Source organism: Cygnus olor, chromosome 7 (genome assembly GCF_009769625.2).
Source record: "Cygnus olor isolate bCygOlo1 chromosome 7, bCygOlo1.pri.v2, whole genome shotgun sequence".
NCBI classification, from domain to species: domain Eukaryota; kingdom Metazoa; phylum Chordata; class Aves; order Anseriformes; family Anatidae; genus Cygnus; species Cygnus olor.
The window spans coordinates 32484605-32503435 of NC_049175.1; the positions used below are offsets into that span (position 1 = coordinate 32484605).

An 18831-nucleotide genomic window follows, 5' to 3' on the forward strand; every position below is an offset into this window, starting at 1 on the left:
TTGGTGTAAAATATTACTCATCATAGTTTTATTAATTTACATACTATTGTGTCTTATGATTTCATGTAAAAACCTTTACAGACAGGCATAGATTATTATCATGGAATAGTTTGCGACCTATTAAAATTCTCTAATATTATGTCATGGGCATTATACGAGAATTAGAGACATTTAAATTATATAGTTTTACATCAGCTCTGAAGTGAAGGCATGCCAGGAAAGGAAAAACTAGTCATAAGGAAAACAAAATCTAAGACAATAACTTCTGTTCATTTGGTATCACTTTCAAGTTAATTGAAGGTTTGTTTGTAGGACCTTGTTACACAATAGTATTTTCAGTTTACCTTCACCGTTATGCTAGGATCCTCAGATACTTATACAGGTACAAAAGTGGCAGTCTATTTAGAAGGAATAAATTTTCAAATAATCCAACTACAACAATATTACCGAGAAAGCTGAAAGATGTTTGCACTTCATAAGGAAATTTCTTCACTTCAGCAGCCAGAGAACAAACGCCCCTTTCCAGCATTTTAGAATGTATCTGCTTGGCAGTGATTATTAGCAGTAGGCAGCTGCACAAACTACAATTTCTTGTGATGACACTGAAATCAGATGATTGCATTTTCCTCAGTACCTGCCGTAGAGAATTCTGTCAAATGCATAGTCCACAAAATGGTTTAATTCTATTATTTTTAAACAGATCCCATAGTCTTCATTATAGCTTGTGGTGATCTGGCATTTAAAAACAGGAATAGCTACAAGTATGGTAAGAGTTTTCTGATATCTTTCCCAGGTCGACCTAGATTTTTTTAAAAAAATGGGAAGTTGATAAACTGGAGCTTTCTTGTGTGTCTGAGTATGAATGATATAGTGTTCAAAACTGGTGATGATGAGTAAAATACCTCTAGTCACACTTTTGTAAATATACAAAGAATGGTTGGTTAGAACCTCAGTGGGTCATAGAATTCAGAAGATAGCTTTCTGTTTTGATATTGTATTAAAGTGGGGCTTGTTTGATTTCATTCGGGGGTTGAAGTGCAGGTTGTTTTGTTTTACTGGTAGGTAAAATAACAGAACAATATACAGTATGGATAGATGAAGCAGAATTTTGTATGGGAATTCAATCTTTCCCCAACTGCTCTATTAGTAGGTGAGGATAACAAGTATATTGTGATTAATAACCAGAAAAGAATTTTCTGGGGATTAGATGCTTCACAAATAATTCTAAATTGCTCCGTGTAGCAGGTTTCACGCTAATACTACTTTGATCCACATCACCAGGAGCCATAAACTAGCCTCAGTCCATTGCCTTTTTTGAAATAACCCTGATTTATACTAGCTGAGAATACTTCCCTTCCATTGTCAGAATTGTTACTGCATAGTTTCATTGCAGTAGCTGTGAAAAAAAATAATCAAGCAGCAGCACCAAAGGCTTATTTTTAGTTGTGTTAAAGATGTAGCAGTGCAGTAGTGCAATGCATTTTGGAATGAACTGGACTGCTGGAGCTTACATTCGGTTTACAGATGGGACAACATTTTGGGGCTAGGAGGTTTAGCAAATGGAGATCCTGCTACCACAAATTAATACAATAGTACAATAGTCCCTAGCATACTTCTGCTTTTCATTCTGGCTATTCAACAGGGCATGATTTTCCTGAGGGAACAAGGAAAACATACACAGAATAATAAGAAAACTGTTGACTTCTTATTTCAGAGCTTCAGTGGACTGTTAGAAGAAAGTGGCAGCACTTGTTTGACCTTCATTAGTATCACTGTTTTTTGTTTTTTGTTTTTTTTTTTTCCAAAATGGATTTCATACATTGAGACTCATAGCCATATGCAATATAGTAACTGCCCATAGAAAGGGACATATGCTTCCAGACTTAATTTTGTGAACTGTGCTAGATAAATCAATTTACCTTCTTGTAAAACTAGATCAGTTAGTCTCCTCTAGAACATCAGATTCAACTGTGTGTATAATGTCATGTAATGTGTAGTGACAGGACACGATGTACTGCAGTCAAGTAAAATGCAATTATCTTACTAAACCTGGCATGTGTTACTGCCTTGGACTGACATAGTAAGCCACATACGTTTTGTTTACTCCACCCTTTAAAATTTTATAAAACTTCCCAAACCATAAAAAGCATTAATAAGAACAGTAGCAGTGACTGAAAACTCAAAATATTTACAAGACGCATGTGAATCCCAAATGAGACTAAACTTATTAGACACTGTAGGTAAAAATAATTCCCTCTATGCTAAGGCTTCCACCTGAATGTGAGCCAGCAATGTCTCCTGCTATTCTCTCTCCAGGAGACATTGAGGGATAGGTTCTACATAAGCCATTTTTTTTTTCACTGTTATAGAACTGCCTTAGGTAAGAATGATCTATAAATGCCACACTGATATATGTATATTTTTTTTCAGTATAAACTCCTTTAAGGTATTTGAATTAACATATGCCAATAAATTAACTTTAATAGCCAAAGTGAATGAAAAGAGTTGTAGATAAAATGAAATCCCTGTCATCTTAAGGTAATTGTCAATTATTAGTGATGTCTTGTAAATGTAGTTAAACCAAAGTTCAGAGGCTTTAAGAAATTCTTGAGAGACCTGAGGTGAGATGCCACTTCTCAGTTTTTCTTTAAACTCACAATTTATTGGGCATAAGTTAGTTGTATTTGACTCTCTATTTTGATATAGATAAATTCAAAATTGGGATATTTTCTGGACTGGATGTTCTTTGCCTGGTTTTTGTGTATTACGTTGCGTGGCTTTTTCATAATTATGCAGACTTGTCTTCATTCAGATATCTTCCAAAATAGCTCTTCAGCCATAATTCCAGCATAGGTTATACTAAATAGGAAAAAGACACTTTAAAGCTGAATTAGAGAGCCTAGCATGGTAATTATTCTTAACAAGCTATTTTGATAAGCTTCCAAATTCAGAAAAATCCTAAGAGTTCAATTAAATACCTCCACTGAATACATTTATTGGAGTTACTCCATTAAAGTAATCATGGTTGTTACTCTTCAGGACTGCATCTGTCTTGTTTTATTTCTTTTTTGTGAGTCAAAATTCACTGTGGATTAGACCATCCCTTCAATATGGAAGGCAAGACTGCTCTAATGCAATCCAGAAGTAGAATAAGATTTACCTAGTTTCAAAACAGGCAGGTTGTGATCCACCAGGTAGAGGCTGTATGCAGAAACAAAACTGGGATATCTGTGAAGTATGGGACACTGGCACAGAGCTGAGCTCCAGTGTCCCCAGGGTAGTCACTGCTTTTGTCTTTTGCACCTGGATTTCTGCTTCTTGAGAATCCTCGTTGACATGCCTTACCAAGCATTAGTTGCCATGAAATCCTCATGAAAACAAAGTTTGATGGACACTAATACAGAATCAGTGAAATCATAATGGAAAACTACTATGAATTTGAGAAAGATTGTTATAATTTAGAGAAAAAAATGCTGTTACATTGTCATCTTATATTCAGTCATACTCAGGCTTATAAAAATCACATTCACAGAAGAGATGGTAGAGGATATAAAACATGTTTCTTAGTCTTAAGACACCTTCTGGAACATTAAAGTTTACCTCAATAGGCATTTAATTTTGGGTCATGACTGCATCTGTATCAACAGTGGATTCATCAGTTTGCAGATAGTATTTTCTTTAAAAAAGCAAATATTTTTTTCAAATGAACAGACAATTAAATTTTAAGTATCTTCATTTCATCATTTTCCAAATTAGAACATGACTTTAAACTGAAATCAAAATATTTCATTTAGAAGATACTGAAATGTAGATGCTAGGTTTTAAGGGTTTGTTACCTCTTGAATGAATTATATACTGAAAATGAAAGAATGTCCTGAAAATTTTAGTTCCACTTTTAATTTTGCTAAGTCTACCTTTTAAATTAAAAAATCATAACTAAAATGTTCTAAAAGTGTCAGTCAATGCTGTCATGTCTTGGACTTAATGTTTACTGTGCCTATGGGCTTGATACTGAGAGGAAATCTTGACACATCTGTGATTATCCTAGCAGATGTGACTTGGGTTCTGACTGCAAGACAATGCCCTCTGTAACAGTGACAAGGGTAACTGATAAGCAAGGCACTGTTTATTCCAAACTATGTATTGCAGCATATTTAGATCACAGTCAGAAAAACATAGTGTATCCTCTATAAATTTGTGGATGATAGTAAATGAGGAATAATTCACATGAAATGGTTGAGCTTTGATTTAGAGGGCTCTTGAGAATTGGTCTAATGAGAACCTTAGGACATTGAGTGTGAACTATTTTTCATCTAAGTTGGAGTAAGCCATCCCATCCCATCAGTATAGGATGGGAACAGTCCTGATGAAAAAGACATGGGGTTTATGGTGGCTGTCGAGCTAAGCATGACCCCACAGTGTGCTCACTGTAAATAACAAAAACTGCAGGTGTGGCTGGGCTAGGAGGAACGTGATGAGAGGACTGAGGGAAGTTGTTAGCCCTCACCATCTGACAATAGTGAGACTACATGTGAAATAGTGTGGCCAGATAAAGAAATTCAGATTTCAGGAAACCATAGAAGGTGCTGCAGAGGTCAGGGGCCTAGATCAAGTTTTTGTGCTGAAGAAGAGGCTTAGCAGCTTCCAACTCTTTGAAGGGGAATGCTGAAGGCACTGAAGAAAAACTCTTCTGTGGTAGATGGTACAGCACAGGGCAGCAGCAGTAAATTGCAAATTGGGATGTTAAGAATGAACATAAGTCTTTTTACTAATGGGGTGGTGTGGTACCACAGGAAAATTTCCTAGAAAGGCTGTGGAATCTACCACCCATGGTGTTTTTTAAGACGTGGGTAGAAAAAGACATGGTTGACATGATCTGCCCTTTGCAATGCTCCCATTTCTAGTAAAAAGTCAGAGAAGATTATCTCTAGGGATCCATTGTAATCAATATTTCTGTGATCTTAAAAGTAATAATAATTAGTGCTTAACTCAGTGCTTTTCATTCCCTTGAAACCTCCTCCACAGAGGTGGTCTCTGCCAGTCGTTTCCTTATCCTGGCTGCTCAGAGTTTTCTCTGCCTCCTCCACCTTGTCAGTTTAGTAAAATTGTCTTAGTGGCTGTATGTTAATTGGTAATGTACTGATTAACATTAGTATGCAAATATATAGCCATTTTTCAGAATTCATAATCCCACTGCTAACTCTATTTCTGTCATAGATGCTGTTCAATTACATCCATCTAATTTATACAGAAAAAGTGCCACTAAGGGCATGGAAGGATCTGCCTTGGGAAGAACCACAAATTCTGCTCTCTAATAACACTGCAACTCAGTTTGTAAAATGTTGCTATCCTAGCAGGGGTAACCTACTTCCTGCATAGAAAATCGTGGGGTTGTGGGACCTGGCTGGAGTATCATGTGATAAAGGTCTCTGTTGATTTTTTTTCAGGGCAAGGGAGTCCCTTTGGAAGGGTTTCTTCACTGAAATGGTTGACTGAAATAAGATTGCTAAATTTGTTCCATTTGCACTGTTAAACAACAATAAAAAAGGGAGGAAGAACTATATTTTGTTTTGCTATTGCAGAAACAACACTTTGCAGTAACAGACCCTTTAAAACCCTTTTAAAATGGTGCAAAAGAAGATGCCAGAGTAATCAGAAAATGTAATTTTTTTTTTTTTTTTTTTTTTTTTTTAAGCTGCTGGCAGAAAAGAAACAGGGCAAACCTGTCAACATTTCTTCACCTACTTCAGCTGAAGAAAGAAACCACATTAGATCTGGTCTCTAATGAAGAATTCCACTGGCTTTTCAGCAGAACCTGTGGGTAAATTGGGCAATGAAGTTCTGTAAATATAAAATGAAACAAGATGGCGAAATGGCTGCTGGTTTTGAATCTGGCAAAATAAGTTCCCTGTTGCATACGATAAGACAAATTAGTGTTTAATACTGTTTAATGAAACTATTAGCATTATGGAATATTAACCTAATTTATGATTTTTTAACATGTTTTCCCAATATGACTTCTTGTTGTTTTAGTTTAATTGGTTCTGTCAACTTGAGAAGTTTATTTGAGGGACAGAAGATGAGAAAGTCTAAAGGATTTGCCATATGTAAAAAAAAAAAAAAAGTGTCTCTGATAACTCACTTTAGTTTGTGTGCAAACAACAGAATTAATGGTATTTTAGATGGGTTTGGAAAATTACATTTGGTAACCTGTTTGACCCCATGAAGGAAAACGCATTTATTGCCTGTAAGCTTTAAAAATGCATGGTCTGGAGCTGGTATGCCAAGAAACCAGAAATTATATAACATCTGTTAAAATGGAGTTTTAATGTCCTTAAACAATTAAAACTCAAATATTATATGGCTTTTAATGAATTTCATAAATATTTTTAAGATAACATTAAAATGTACAGTCGCAAATGAGTAAAGAAAGCCTTTTGCTTCATTTGAAAGGATTGTGCTGTAATTTGGAGACTACCTCTCTATCTGTGACATGCAATTCTGTATCCTTTTTCCATAGTAAATCAGAGGTAATTACATTAATGTCAGTGAAATTATACCAATGTGAAAGCAGTAAGTACAAAAATCTCTTATTGTTACACCAGGTTTTTATTGGCTCTGCTTAGTCTGTGCTCTGGCACCAGAATGGCTGGTATAGATACAAGGACACAATAGCAGTAGGGATATGGTTGTATGGGTGAGGTTAAAGCACTGCTTGCTCCTGGGCTGAAGGGTACTGGCATTTTCATATTTTTTTTTAGATGTGGTACAATATTTAAGAGCTGCATAGAGACATATTTTCAGTGAGATCCATCTCATATTCAGAGAGGTGCTATATTCTGAGAAACCCTTGTTCCACTTAAAAAAGGCAGTGAAGCTAATGAAACTTTACTCATTGAAAACTGATACACCTCAGGGAAGGGATATGACACAGTGGTTTTAGCTCCAGTTATAGCTTTAAGCTGTGTTGAATGCTTCTTTTTGTGAAAAAGACTTACTGTAATAACCTCTCTGGCTGCATTTGTGTAATAGACACATAGATTGGATAGCTGGGCTCCGTTTCCTCTCTTCTCTATGTCAGAACAATAAACCCAATTATATCAGACATTTACGAGTATTTATGAGTGCCCTGCTTTTAGAAGGCTGTAGAAGTTGCTGATTAAAGTGACTTATACTTGTAAACAACTTAATTTAGCCAAAGGCTCATTGCACACAAAGAAGTTTTGAAAAAGTCGTCCTTGTTCTGCTTGTTTCCCTTTGCTGAAATCTTGGTCTTTCCATACAAGTTCTAATAAATTCCTTTCGAAGCTAATTCCAACTCTGGAACTAAGACTAGAAGACATAAAACAATAGCAATTTATGTGCTTGTGTAAGAGACTTATCTCCAGCCATTGCTAACTTGATAGCCCATCTTTGTCCACTGCCTTAGAGCATTTGTTCTCCTTGAACAATTTCTTGGCATCACATAGTAGCATTCCCATGTTAATGAGTTTTCATTGTATTTTGAAACATTATCGATATTCACTCAATACCTATCTTATTGTTTCTGGTTTTTATTTCCATTAGAAATAATAGATCTTATTTACTTTGTGTTGTATATCTGGGTTTCCTTGCTGTAACTGCTGGAGAACAAATGACATAAAAGATGAGTCCCCCTTTCTCCCTGCCAGTCCATGACTTATTAGTAATTGCTTCCCAGATGAAAATGAAATACTTCTAGTAAGTGTTTGGAAACATGCAGCAGATGATCATAAGAAGCACACTTTCAGACAGCACTCCAGTGTTTTTCACAAATTACAAGTCCTTGTCTAGGCTTGTAACAGGTTTAAGATGGAGTTTTCTGAGAAAAATATTTCCTTTTTGATTCTTTAGGCCTTGCTGTAGCCTCCTGAGTTTCATCTTTGGAACTGATGAGATTTTAGAGACGCACAAAATATTCTCCTACTGGAAGAAGTAAACAGATTTGCTAAAATACAAGAAAGGTTCCACTGTCTTATGTGAGAGACCAATAATGGGACAATGATATTTGTTTAATCAGTGTTGCTGTTTTAACTTCCTGCGGGGTTTATGCAAGGAGAGAAGCACATCACAAAGTTTTTGACACTTACAGCCAATGAAAACTGCATCTTTAACAACACTCGTACGGGTTTCCCATACCGCACTATAATTAAAACTCTACAAATGCTGAGGTTTAAATCAGAGTTGACTGATCATGTTTAATTCAAATGTCTTAATGGACATATTTTGAATAGAACATGGGTACATAAACTAATCCAGTTTTTCTTTATACAAAGAAGTCAAAATCTCTAAGACTTGCTCCAAAAAACATATAAGCACACAGATTAATTCAGGCAACTAACAATTCCACTGAAGTCAGTGACATGAATTACTTATTTGAAGTTCTGTTTTTATTGAAAGGGTTGATGTATCAAGAGCTTAATCTTGCAGATTATTTTTTTTTTCACCAGAAGAAAAACATTTTGATGGAAAATGAATATTTCTCTATCCTCCTATTCTTATGGGACACAACAACAATCATCCTTTTCCTTTTGCATCTGGCATAGTGTATTCAAAGATCCCAGGCTATACGGGAATTAACTCCATCTAGAGTGAAGCAGGATATTACTTACACCACTGGGGATAATGAAATGGCTGGATGTATTTAAATCATAGTAAATTAGGTCAATTTTTAGCATTAATTTTGGATTTCATCTAATTTTGGATCTATCTAAGCATATTTTGCTTCTTTGTTTGCTCCCTAGAATAAAACAGTATGCAGGCTTTAACAAGTTTTTTTTTTTTAGGTGGTTTTTTTTTTTTTTTTTTTTTTGGAAGGCATACAATGAACATCAAGAAGTTTTAGGGATAATTAGAAGACAGGAATAATTAGAAAGCATTTTGAATTGTGATTTTTTTCATCTCCTCTCTGTTTTACCAAATCAGCATTTTTGAGGAGGAAAAAAAATTGTGAAATTGCTTTAGTTTCATAGCTCTTGCCTAAGGTGGTCCATCTCCTAGGACGCAGTGAATGAAAAATTGAATATATTTTGTGAAGCTGTTAGTATGTAAAGATTCCTTTAGCGCTTGATACTGAATCTAGTTTTCAATCGCCCTTAGATTCAACCATTCCTCTTCAAAGATATTAGTTCACAAGATGGCCGGAGCTGCTACTGAAAAAGGTAATCATTAGGTCTTTACGCGGAACATACATATTTATGAAACCTCATTAAACTGAGCTGCGATATGCTGTTTCAATACCAACTGCATTCTATGGCTAATTTTCAAATTCGTGACAAAACAAGATTTTAAATGGAATTCTGGCATATTTTTTGATAATCACTAACAAACAGCAACAGGAATGAGTCTCGTCTACATTGTGATTAGGTCTATTAAATTCTGCCTCATGTCTCTTTTTGGACTGGACTCTGCTGAAAGGTCATGGGGCTTCAATCGTGGAAAGGTACCACAACTGAAGCATAGGCAGAAAAATAGGTAAAACATTATTATTAAATATATAGAAGCAGGAAAGTATGAAAACCAATTTGCTTTTATAAGAGCTAAGCCATATCTTTGGCTCCAGGCCTCCCAAATAACAAGGTAATAAATACTTATTAAAAGGGAACTTCCTACATCTGTACTGCTCAGCTGGGCTCATTTCCTGTACTTCCAGGCAACTGCTGCTCTTAGCTTCTTCATGAAGACATCTTAGAAATATCCATTTAAAATCACAGTGAAAATTCTACCTATTAAAGTTTCTGTGTTTACAATGATTTCACAGCTGTTCCTAAACATAGAAGAGGAAATAACTGCAGTTAATTTCTGTCATCTATCAGCAAATGTTGACTATATTAATGAGATTAGTTAGTCATTTAAAGGTTAAACATTAATTGGATGCTATCTTACTTTAATGTATGTTAATGAATATTTTATATTATACGTTCATATACATATAATTTTCTGCATGCTTTCTTCTTGATGCTTCTGTTTAAAGTAATATTAACAGCTCAGTGGCACACATTTCAGGCAATAGTTCACAAATTAAGTTCCATATAATCTGCTATTAATGTCTTTTAATCAACTGTTTTTGCATGGAGTCCAATTTGACACTGTCAGGGCACAAATCACAGAGTAGCAAGTGCTTTTACATTGAAAGAATTCCAGAGCCTTAATACACAGTTTACTAAATCTTATCAACTCAATCCATTCCCGGAAACATATGGCACTCATTACTCGAGATCTTCCATTGTATTTTTATGGTTATTATAATTTGAAAAATAGCTTAATTACCTTTTATGATAAACGTATACAATATTATAGAGAATGTTAGCTGTTCTCAAAATATTAGCATGTTCTTCCCTAGTGTACCCCAAAGCAAGGAGAGCTGATTAATGCATTTCACATTCAGTGTAGCAGTATGACAGAAGTGCCTCCAGCACCTTGTTCTGGTAGCTACAACCTGATTTTGCATGCCTTTGTTCCACACCTTGCCCTTCCTAGCGCCCAGTCAAACTTGGAGAGAAGCCCTCCATTTGTAGTGGTTACAAAGGAAGTGACAAATATAACCTTCTGATAGTAAATGAAAACTATTTAAGGTAATTGGAAGACTGTTATTTCCTATTGGCCTTTCCTATCTAGATGGAAGAGTTCTGCATTTTTCCAATTTCAAAAATCTTTTAAACTCCAAAATGACTGTAGTAGTTGAAAAACTAGCATACTGCTTGAAGCTGTGCTGTCATACACATTTTTCATTGCTCTCTTAAAACAGCATATAAAACAATTGCAGCTACACATGCTGGTAGATGCAAGCCTATGCCTTTCCAAAATTACTTGAGTAATGTTGCCTATTTGATTTGGAATCTCTTTTCTATTTATTTTAATGGCAACTGAGCATCAGTTAATGGTATTTTGAAAACAATACTTTAAAAAAATTTAACATCCATGTGTGAGACAAAAGCTACCAAAAATAAAATCTAGTGCACCTGGTGTCTTTGTTTGGATTTGTGCATCACAGGTCATAACAATGAGGATACTCATGATGGTAATGATTTTCCAAAGAGAGGAGTACCAAATGTGATTTCAAGTGAAAGTCCTGATAAGGACCTCCAGCTGCAGGGTTATCCCCTGCTCAGACCCTCATGCTTGGGATTTATTTGTAGGCTTCACTGAGGCTTTTTGCAGATTCAAGAGAGTCTAGTGCTGAGACTAGTGCTGATAAGCTGAGCATATGATTTATCGGCAAAAATACCTGCACTGTGCCTTTGGCAGCTGGAAGATGACAGTCTCTCTCTTTCCACTGGTACTGGCTAGACAGCTGAAGATGCCAGCTGAAGACAGTATTTTTGGAATTTGTCTCATTATTAGGTGTTTAATATGGTGCCTATCTGAACTGAAGCTATCCTCTTGGTTGAAATTACACAGCAATGTTTGTTTTAAACTCTTCTGGAGGTGCTTGGAATAAAAAGTTTTTTCTTCAGTTCTGATCCACATAAGTGTAACATTTTATGGATGAGCTATCTGAGCAAAAACTACAGCAAGGCCTGATCCGGTTGCAAGGCAGAAATGTTAGGTCTGCAGGTATGAATTTGGTATATAATTTGGTTCTGACCAGTGAGTATGCTGCCCCAGGCACTGGTAGGAGGTAGTGGTCTTTAATCCCCTTATTTTAGGTAAATCCTTACCTGAACAAGGGTGTTTATGCTGCGTTCACACTTGGATTTCACTTAGATCTTGAGCTGCTTTTATGGGAAAAAGCATGCAAAACCAATTGTATTTTATTTCACATTGTTTATAGGCTGCTGGGGCTAGAGGAACAAACAACCAAAGGGAAAGATAAATCTGAAAACAATCTTGAAGTTGTCTCCATCTGGGAGAGTTTAAAATGACCCCATCTTGTCTTTTCCATTAAATAATTTGCAATATTTAATCAATATTTAATCGACTTTATTACCAAGTTTTCAAAATTGTCACCATTTTTTACTCTTATTTTTTACATTAAAAAAGTCATCAACACCAAAATCTGTTTTAATTAATATTTTGGTATTGAGCTAAATTTTAATTTTAGCTTAATAAACTTTTTTTTAATTAAGAAATTACATGTCTTTCTGCCTCATTTGCAAGTATATTTCAACTTTTTCAACTGCATGTTTTAATGATTATGATAAAACATTTCTGATTTATTAGAGAACTTGTGAAGCTGACAATATAGTTCTATATAAAGCAGCTGATATGTTGAATTACATATATATGTAATTTATTTCCAGTAAGACCACTTCTCTTTTGAGCTGTTAATTAACTTTTCCACCCAAATAAAATCTTTTTGGAAATTTATTCAAAAGATTTGAGGCATAATGAACTCTTCCTGAATTCAAAACAAGATCCAAAAGACTCATCATAGAATACCTCAGGGCACAGAGTTTTAAGTCAGTCTGCAGTGGGAGTGTTTTGTAGAAAAGCCAGGAAATCCACTGCATGTATTAATGCTCTCAAACGTCAGGTTCACTGAGAAGCTGTAGGTTTTTGGATGTTTCTAACTCAAACTGGTGGCTTGGATTCTGAAAAAAATGTAAGTTTTATTCTGCTAACAGAATTTTCCCTCAAAATGTAAACCCATACTTTTTGATCCGCGTTGATCCTTATCTTAAACTGATGCTACAGTAGAATTCCTTTTGATTAGTTCAGACCGAATTAATGAGCAAAAAAACCCCAGAGAGAGCAATGAGTCTTGTGATTTTCCTGGCTGTGAAAATAGCAATACACTAACACTAGAAACAGACAGAAAAAATATAATGCACAAAATGAAATCAGATGACTAAGTCAGGGGGAAAAAACACAGAAACAAAATGATGTTATTTTATGTTTTCTAGAATTTCTAATTGGTTTGCTGTTTTGCTTTATGTAATGTTTATTACAGCTATTTCATTTGGGATTAAAAGCAATATCACATCATGTTATCAAACTGTAATGCTCTTGGCATTCAATTTTAATACAGTAACATCAGGATAAAATCACGAGTATAGATTTTGCCAAGAACAGAAGACTACGCATAGTTCCTGGGAAAAAAAGAGATGAGGTATAGCTGTGGGCAAGAGGACCTGAGGGATTGAACAGGGCATTCACATTATTTCTGTTTCTGCTGCTTCCCACCTGGTATTTTGCTCTTTGTTCTTAATCATGTTTTCCTTTTACTTAATTGCTTTCTGTGATGAATATAAATTCAATCACCTCTTAACAGAGCCTTGCTGATCCAAAGCCAGATATGTCTGTAAAAGAGCATAAACTGTGCACTGCTAAGTAAAAGCTGAATAGGCTAAGGTTACCTGAGAGAGAGACAAATCATACCCTGATTAAACCATATAGTTTTCAGGGATTTCTGCCCTGATGCCTCCTAAATTGGTTTTGCTCATGAAGGGGGAACAGACCCCCTTTCAAAAGGAAGGCACAGAGAAGAAAGATAAAGAATGAACAGATAGTTCCATAGACTGGAAAATTGTGCCAACTTTAAAAATAAAAATACTGTAGTTTCCTTCAGATTAGATCAAATACCACAAAAATAGTCCATTTGTCAGCTAAAGGGACACACTAGCTGTACCAGTTATATTAGCAAATATACCTCAACTCTGCCTATGTAATCAAGGCCATACGGTCCTTAGGATGGTTGCAATGGAGTTAAGCATTGTTATTAGAAATGGTTGAATCTGTATGGATTAGCAGGAATATCACAATATTCAAAGAAACCAAATCCAGCCCGGGACCGATACACCACTGAATGCACTCCCTCACACCCCTTCCTAACTGAACTTGCTGGACACACACTGCTGTAGTCGCCATGTTAAGCTGCTTTATCTGTTTTAGCAGTTTTCTAAAAATGTCAGGTAATGAGACAGTGCTAAGATTCAAAACAGCCCCAGAGCTGAAGGCATCTGAGAGCTGTTTTAGAAAGCAGAGTTAGAAACATAATTACAAGAGAGACTAATGAAGGGCACCTCCTCAATTTCCCTGTGGCCCTTGCTTGGAAATTAAATGAAGTTTGTAGCAAATAAGCACGACTGAACTGTTAGAAGTGTAGGGAAAGGAAAGATTAAAATGTTATCCTCTAAACAATAAATATATAATTAACTGATTTTTTAAAAAGCCACTATAATGGCAAGAAAAGAGAAATTTAATGGATTGCATAAGACCCAACAGTTAGAATTGGTACCAGAAAGAGTCAGTCAAGAATTTGTTTTGGAGGAGTAACTTCAAAATTGTGGAACATGTGTGGAAGTAGGTTTCCCTGATATTTCAAGAGTAGTAATGCTGAAATTGTTTCTTGAGCCACCATCTGTCAGAAGAGAAAGGTGAGATGTCTTTATGGATAGGTAGGTGTTGCAATATAGCACCTCTCAAAAAATAAAAAAAATCAATTTTGTCATTAGGCTTTGCATGAGATTTCAGCAGAACAGGTCCTCATAGATTTTGGGATGAATTTCATGTAAAAACTTGCCTCAGATTTCTGGAAGTCACAGGAGAAGAGAACTGTCAAGCTAAATGTAGCAGGTGGAATGGCAGTAATTTACTTTGCACAGCTGGGAGAGCAACAGCAATTCAAAATACAAAACACCACCAAAACTGTTCTGCTTGTATAGGGACTGAAGAACAGGCTAAGAGCAGAAATGTTAACATAAAAGTTCTGCCCATAAAGAATAAAAAAAGTATGTTTAATGAAGAAAAGAACAGATTTTGATTTTTTTTGGAGAGTGAACAACTACCAGATGACCTCAATTAATTATTTCAGCTTGCCACAGCTGTTTGGGATGACATCAAAGCACTTAACATCAGGGTGCAAACAGCTTCTGTCTTAATCAGGTTTTCTCTGCTATGCTGTTGACTAAAAAAAGCAGGACATGAGCCAAACTGAAGGAGTAGAGGTTTTACAGTTGTTAGCTAGCAAATCTTTCCTTTATGTGTTTTGGTGGACTTAACATTATTATCTGTAAGTTCTCCTAAATAGCATTTTTTTTCACAATAAAATGTTCATGTTGGCTTGATGTTGCAAGATTCTCTCTGAGTTTAATCAAGTTTTTTAAAAATATTTAATCACTGAAAAAAGTTCAAAAGTTTGAAAGTGCAATCATTTTCCTACAGGCAACAGTTGAACAGCTTAGACAAACAGTTTACATCCTGAGTAATATTAATTTTTCTGTTCTTATAAGTAACTGATCACCTGTATCATATTATTCTTTCTGATGTCTACCTAGCTAACTGAGTCCTTTTAAATTATAAACAAGAAAATGGAAAGTGGTAAGTAGCTAATTCGTCTTTCTGCTTCTAAAACTTAAATTTGCAGAATATGTGTGTTTGTAACAATGTTAATTCTGTAGCTGTCTTCTATTAAAAAATGCAAAGAAGTATACAGATTTTTAAGCAGAAGAATAAATGTAAGTATTGTGGACAGTTTTTAGGTCCTACAGCCTTCATTGCCCTCAATCTCTTTCACTGTTTTGTTTTGCTAATTCAACTTCGTTTCCAAATACAATGATTGTCAGCACTCAGATTACCTTTATTTCCATAAGAAAAAAAAGAAAAAGAAATCAGCAGTTTGTGGAACTTTTCCAAATATGCCTAGAGGGCCCTCTTTAAAAGAGTATGAATCTTTGGCAAACAACATGTTGTTACATTAATTAATGCTACAGACACTTACTCCACAAAATCACAGAGAATAAATGTCCTAGTTATAGCAGTTATATTTTTAACAGATTGGGTCCCTATTTATTTTATGGGCTGATGGAAGTCCCCAGACTTCAACTATTAAAGCCATTTTCCTCTTACATGCTTTACTTATTTTAATAGTCTTAGAATAAATGTACCTGTTTCCTACACAGCTTTTGTGATGCTCTTACGATGACATTGCTACAACTAAGTCTCTTTTCTTCTCCCTCATGGAAAAATATTTCTTTTTCTGAAACCTTACAGGTTTCTCTATCTACTGTCCAGTTCCTGTTTTGGAATATGTTTTCTGTCCTCAGTAACGAGTTTATGGATATTAACTCTCCCACATTCATCCCAAGTTGCAGATGAAAAGCCCTTAATCAAAGACACTTGGGAATGTACGTGAAGGTTACTTGGTACACAGTGATAGATGATCCTCCATAGATTCCATAGCTCACCTATTTTACCAATTTTACATTATGATAAGCCCGCCCATTTTAAAAAGCTATTAATAATTTAACTTGCTCCATTACAGACAATATCTCTCTGAGGGATGTGTCAGCTAGGAAAAATGATACACTTAAGAACTTTCTGAAACAATCAAATCGATCAATTCTTGAGCTAGCTTTTCCTGTGAAGCTAATTCTGAGGTAATTTCTTTTCCCTCATTAAGTCTGCTGTCTGAAAGTAAGAGTTAGCGGACCTACATGAGGAAAGCAGAGTCAGCTGCATTTGCAGATGGAGCCCAAACTCTCCAATGGAGTTCACTTTGAGTGAGATGAATGTGTGTGTGTGTGTTTACTTACAGAAAAACAGGGAATCACTTTAATACTTAGGGAGTTCTTTGCATTGATTATCACATTCTTCCAATGCTCCACAGAATGGAGTCTTTCATAATCAGAAGAACATGATAACCAGTGAAATTACCATTGTATTGATTTTACTTGTTCAGCTACAGAAGGATGCTACTCTGTTTGTGATAAGAAAAGAGAAATTATAGCATTTCTATTGTGAAAAGCCATTACACTAGGCATCAGCTTAGAGTCTGTAGCTAAAGTTTAGCCAGTGCTCCTTACCTATGTCATTAAGAATTTGTAAGTTAAAACTAAACATCTTATAGTCTACTAAGGAGCACAGGCAGATGAAAGAAATTGCAGCAACATACGCACATGAAAATAGTCAGTCTGCAATTAGAAACATCACCTCTGGAATGATTTCCAAATCTCATCGCAATGGATGTTCTTTTGCACAAGAAGGAAAGGCACAGAAACAGAAATGGAAATCACTGAACAAGTCTGGGCAGTAGAGAAAGATTATCTAGGCATAGTTTGAAAGGAAGGAAATTTTCTCAAGGCAGCAGCTGCTATGATGTTGTTCTTCATGGATATATCCAAATCACATTCTACCAGTCCCTGGCTGTCAGTGCAACCTTTCGGGAAGGACAGTTGTCTGCCAGTTTTAGGGCACATGTTTAAACTTATTTTAATGTATGTATTTGTAATTCAAAAACAAACAAAAAAACCACCGACCAACAACCAAATAAATAAAAATCCACATTCATTCCTGACCAGGTCTAAGGATGGAAAATAGGTATGATTTAAAGCTATTTTTGGATCTTGCTAGCTTGTCTGAATACGTCATAAATCATGACTGCGCCTTGATTTCTACTGAAGAACTTCTGTTTTACTGACATAACCCTGAATAAGCCATTGGGGAAGTAATAGTCCTTAAACTGACAGCATTTATCTGTGTACTGATTGCTTGAGTGCACAGCCTGTGCTGCAGCTCGTTCACAATGCCCTTGGTGGTCTGCATGTGGAGAAGCAGTAATGTGCTTCTGGAGGCACTCTATAAGCAACAAATTCCTTACTGCAGGACAGAAACATCAAATATTACAACATTTATGCATGCTTTTAAGGAGGTCCGTTTGCTTCTAGATCACTTTTCTCAGGTAAGCGCGTTTCTGTAGGGAAGCATAATCATCCTTCTTTCATCAAAGATGAATCCTCAAACCCCAGAATGTGTACTGGGAGATGGGGCTGAGATTCCTCACGCACTGCCATGACACCTCAATCTCAAGCTCTCTACAGCACAAGAACAAACAACACTTATGAGCCCTGTGAAGTAAGATATTCAGATTTGCAAAATGAAACAAGTAACATGAGGTATTTCTGTCACAGATTTTTTGGTCTTGATTTGAATTCAAGCAAGGACTCAGGATAATGTCCTTCAATTTACAAGCTATTCCTTTGGTTCTTCTTGTTAGCCTAACAAAATGCTGTAGAATGCAACCTGAAAGTTGAAATATCATTCAGTCCATATGCCTAATTTTTATACTGAAGATTTATGTGTGAGGTTAACTATATAATTATCCTGCTAAAGGATATTGCTGGGTTTCTGAATTAAGACTGATGGCATAGATGAATAAGTAAAGGTCATCCTTCAATGCATTAGTTCTTTTGATGATGGTCAATTTAATACACAAATACTTTGTATTTGGCATGAAACCTCTTTCATGAAAATCACATCCTACTGCCTATCTTTATAAATATTAATTCACCAAATGCATTTACTTCATGTAGCTCCCGACAGCCTCCGTGGCAGAACTGACAAGTTACTCAGTAAGAGTTTAAAAAAAAAAAAAAAAAAGGCTGAAAAGTTTACTCCAAGGTATCAAAGTGCATTAAAATACATATTTATATATGCGTGTATATATATATATATTTATTTATATATCCTACTGAGTTGCAGAAGATAAGGATCAAGTTGAAGATGCTGGAAGAGATGAGGATGAAATGGTCAGCAGTATATTCAGATCTTTAAAATCACCTTGTAGGTTGGAGTTTTTCAGAGAAGACTGAAGATGCAAAATAAAGCTGTGTACAAACCAAATGAAACTAAAATCAAAACCAGACCACACACAAACAAACAAAAACACACACGCAGGCTATATACCTTACCCTTTGTATATGTAGACCTGAAAATGTCTGTGTTGGGAAGGGGCAGAGGTTTGGTTTCCTCTACACACAAATATAATATACCACTATCTGTCCATTGGATTCCAACATAAACTCAAATTCCAGCCATTCAGATAGTCCAAGTTGCAAACTAACTGGATTAATTCAAATTAGCAATTTGTATTGA

The 18831-nt window shown here is 35.5% G+C and overlaps 1 long non-coding RNA gene across 4 annotated transcripts in view; it reads left to right on the forward strand.

Annotated features, from left to right (window-relative positions):
- The window catches only part of LOC121073214, a 124832-nt gene that overhangs the window by 101473 nt on the left and 4528 nt on the right, over nt 1-18831 (forward strand). Inside the window, exons 1-2 of one of the 4 annotated variants that reach the window (XR_005821562.1) lie at nt 5752-5821; nt 9118-9179. The exons of 2 other annotated variants lie outside the window; for them this stretch is intronic. This is a non-coding gene — a long non-coding RNA (uncharacterized LOC121073214). Of the gene's footprint in view, nt 1-5751; nt 5822-9117; nt 9180-12500; nt 12563-18831 lie in introns of those variants that run through there. One more of the 4 variants, XR_005821563.1, reaches the window with a different exon arrangement.